A 4,542-nucleotide genomic window follows, 5' to 3' on the forward strand; every position below is an offset into this window, starting at 1 on the left:
TGTTTAGCCTTTTCCCAGTAGTCCTGTTTCTGTATGTTCTCCATTCATATTTTCTTGCCTTCATGACTTTTCCAGAGCTGAAAACAGAAATTGCTACAAGTCGACAGGGCCCACATGTTTTTTAGGAACCTGAACACACTGAAAAGATTGTGTGTTTGGGGTTCAGAAAGAGAAGGGGGTGTGTGTGTGTGTGTGTGTGAGAGAGAGAGAGAGAGACAGAGAGAGCAAGGGAGAGAGAATGAGAGACTTTAAAGGCTACCAGAGGAGAAGGGGAGAAAGATGTTCTCCAGACTATAGCAGGTTGGTCACTTTAGCCATGGGAACCTACTCAGTCCTCTGGGGGTTGGATGTGGCAAGATCAGAGTGATAGCTAGTGAGGAACCCAGGGAAGCTGCCCGGGAAGGTTCACAGCCTCAAGGAAGCACATCAGCAGAGTTGCCAAATTCAGAAGCCAAATGGACATAGAAGATGGACATCTGAGCCCTCACCAAGGTGAAGGGGAGAAGAGAGAGGCCTCCTTGATGGTCTAGACAGCTGACCTTTCAGCATCATTACACAATCCTGGAGTAGAAGAGAAGGAAAATCCCCATTAAGAAATTTCATTGAAAGTGGAGACCAAAGAAAGGCCCAACTTCATCTATATGATGTTCACTTGTACACCTAATCCTGAATTGTACCCCCGTCTTTAAAATTAAATTAAATTAAGAAATTTCATTGAGCTTGGCAAGCATGGCAAATGTAAAAAAAAGGTCTCTAATACTTACAAACCTGTTTTATCTGCGGCAAGGATGTTTAACTAAAAATCTGCTTCCCTGTATCATCTGTATTTACTCAAATGTTGAACATCCTTCAAGATTATGTTTCTATCTCACTTTCTCCAGAAACCTATCCCAAAGGGCACTGAACACAGTTCTTCTCTTACTTAACATTTATTGTAATGTAAAATAATGGAGTGGCTAAAAGGGTGAACTCTGGATCTACCTAGATATGCATGATTTTTTTAAAAATTTATCTTTTTTGTTAAAAGATGTGATATACAATTCAGGATTAGGTATACAAGTGGACATCATACAGGTCAAGTTTGAGCCTCTCTTTGGTTCCCCAATTTGCCTGGCTTGAGATCAGGTACCCTTATTGATGTTGTGTTCTCCCCAATCCCCACACTGACAGTATTCCTCTACTGCCAATCCCTTTCTTATAGTATTATGGCAAATGTTCAGGGTCTGCTTGTGAGTGAGAACATGTGGTACTCTGTTTGTTGTTCCTGTGATAGATCACTGAATATGACAGACTCTGAATCCATCCAAGCTGCTGTGAGCATGATGGAATATTAAGCAGCCATAAAGAAAGATCTGCATGATCATTCTTCCTCTTCCATGTACTCTCTCTGTGATAATGGGCAATATCCTCAATCTCTCTGGGTCTCAGTTTCCTCATCTCTAGAAAAGTAGGGAAAAATAGAGCTTACCCCATATGGTTGTTGTGAGAATTCAATGAGATATGTCAAATCTATTTTGGTAGAGAACATAGCTGTTTCTCCCCAAAAAAAGTCAGTAATTTTATCTTTTTCTTATTATTGGCCATTGTACTCATGATCTGGAGCACATATTTCAATAGTTGATTACATATTGTTGTGAGATAAGTTGCCTCATTGTGCTGGGATTAAGTATGTATATTTGTTTTTTCCTACTATACTATGAACAACTTTAGGGCAGAATTTTGTTTCATTCACCTTTTTATTTCTAATGCATGATACATATTAGAGACTCATTAAATGTTTGTTAAATAAGGGATTTTTACGAACAAATTCATTAACATCAATTTACTTTGCATTCTAATTGATTTAGCCATCGGTCAAATATAAGGAAGGATAAAATAATCATTTGCCAGAATTCTTTTTTTTTTTTTTTTTGAATTGGAGTCTCACTCTGTCGCCCAGACTGGAGTGTAGTGGCCACTTCCAGCCACCGCAGCCTCAACCTGCTGGGCTCCGGCGATCCTTCCGCCTCAGCCTTCCAAGTAGCCAGAATTACAGGCAATGCGCTACCACGCCCGGCTGATTTTTTGATTTATTGTAGAGATGAGGCAGATCTCGAACCCGCGGGCTCAGGCAATCCACTCACCTCAGCCTCCCAAAGTGCGGAATTACAGGCTGAGCCACCAAGCCCGGTCATTTGGCCTTTTTCAAACAAAATCGGCCTGGTGGGTCTTTAGAGCTTGCCGCTTGACTTTCAAAAGAAAATACCTTTAACTGCTACCAGTTTCCTTCCTGCTCCAACAGCCAGCCCAGCGTCAACCTTCTGGACTCCGGTGATTCACCTCAACCTTCCAAGTAACTGGAACTACAGGCACGTGCTACCACACCTGGCTAATTTTTTATTTATTTATCTGTTTGTTTGTTTTTTGAGTTGGAGTCTCACTCTGTCACCCAGACTGGAGTGTAGTGGCCACTTCCAGGCCACCGCAGCCTCGACCTGCTGGGCTCTGGCGATCCTTCCGCCTCAGCCTTCCAAGTAACTGGAATTACATGCATGTGCTACCACGCCCGGCTGATTTTTTGATTTATTGTAGAGATGAGGCAGATCTCGAACCCGCGGGCTCAGGCAATCCACTCACCTCAGCCTCCCAAAGTGCGGAATTACAGGCTGAGCCACCAAGCCCGGTCATTTGGCCTTTTTCAAACAAAATCGGCCTGGTGGGTCTTTAGAGCTTGCCGCTTGACTTTCAAAAGAAAATACCTTTAACTGCTACCAGTTTCCTTCCTGCTCCAACAGCCAGCCCAGCGTCAACCTTCTGGACTCCGGTGATTCACCTCAACCTTCCAAGTAACTGGAACTACAGGCACGTGCTACCACACCTGGCTAATTTTTTATTTATTTATCTGTTTGTTTGTTTTTTGAGTTGGAGTCTCACTCTGTCACCCAGACTGGAGTGTAGTGGCCACTTCCAGGCCACCGCAGCCTCGACCTGCTGGGCTCTGGCGATCCTTCCGCCTCAGCCTTCCAAGTAACTGGAATTACATGCATGTGCTACCACGCCCGGCTGATTTTTTGATTTATTGTAGAGATGAGGCAGATCTCGAACCCGCGGGCTCAGGCAATCCACTCACCTCAGCCTCCCAAAGTGCGGAATTACAGGCTGAGCCACCAAGCCCGGTCATTTGGCCTTTTTCAAACAAAATCGGCCTGGTGGGTCTTTAGAGCTTGCCGCTTGACTTTCAAAAGAAAATACCTTTAACTGCTACCAGTTTCCTTCCTGCTCCAACAGCCAGCCCAGCGTCAACCTTCTGGACTCCGGTGATTCACCTCAACCTTCCAAGTAACTGGAACTACAGGCACGTGCTACCACACCTGGCTAATTTTTTATTTATTTATCTGTTTGTTTGTTTTTTGAATTGGAGTCTCACTCTGTCGCCCAGACTGGAGTGTAGTGGCCACTTCCAGCCACCGCAGCCTCGACCTGCTGGGCTCCGGCGATCCTTCCGCCTCAGCCTTCCAAGTAGCCAGAATTACAGGCAATGCGCTACCACGCCCGGCTGATTTTTTGATTTATTGTAGAGATGAGGTCTCGCTGCCCAGGCGGGTCTCGAACCCGCGGGCTCAGGCAATCCACTCACCTCAGCCTCCCAAGGCACGGGATTACAGGCTGAGCCACCGAGCCCGACTATTTGCCAGAATTCTAAAGGACTCAGAAAGTTTAGCTCAAATAAACCTATTTTTACAAAATTTCTTACGAAACAAGAGAATAAACCAATATAGAAAAAGGTATGAAATATACAGACAATGAATCCAATCCAAAAGGGGAGTAAAGAGAATTCCAAGGATGACAGCAAAAGGTGTGGATCACAACCAATTCAGATGGAGAGTGAGTCTGGGGAAGAGGTGGAGTAAGAGAAATCAATGGAATCAATCTCTGGGTTGAGAACCGGGGAAATCTTCAGAATGTGATCAAGGCAATTGATGCAATACAGAAAAAGCAGATCCCATTTGAACTTGAACCTAGAGAAAGATTCTCCTATGAGTGGCAAGAGGATCATCACCTTCTACACATAGTCACAGAAATGTCATCACAGCACAATACTTAATTCTGCAGTGAACAGTAACTGCATACCTACAAGATAATAAGTGCTGTGAACTAATTTTCAACTTTTAGAATCAACTCTAGCTAAGTCATGGAAGACAACCCTGCTTACATACAAAATGCAAATATTATAAACTTTGGTAATATGAATTTTAAAATTCTGGGGAAAAAATCTGGAAGGTAGAAGGAGAGAAGAACCAGTAGAGAAAAGGATAAGAGATGTAAATTTCTTCACTTTCTTTTCTTTTCTTTTCTTTTTTTGAGTAGGAGTCTCACTCTGTCACCCAGCCTTGAACTGCTGAGCTCAGGTGATCTTTCCACCTCAGCTTTCCAAGTAGCCGGAACCACAGGCGTGCACCACCACACCAGGCTAATTTTTTTTATTTATTAAAAGAGACGAGGTCTTGTCAGGTTGTCCAGGTTGGTCTCAAACCCCTGGACTCAGGTAATCTTCTTGCCTCC

This window comes from Carlito syrichta, unplaced genomic scaffold (assembly GCF_000164805.1).
Source record: "Carlito syrichta isolate Samal-C Ts95f unplaced genomic scaffold, Tarsius_syrichta-2.0.1 Scaffold315082, whole genome shotgun sequence".
Taxonomy (NCBI): domain Eukaryota; kingdom Metazoa; phylum Chordata; class Mammalia; order Primates; family Tarsiidae; genus Carlito; species Carlito syrichta.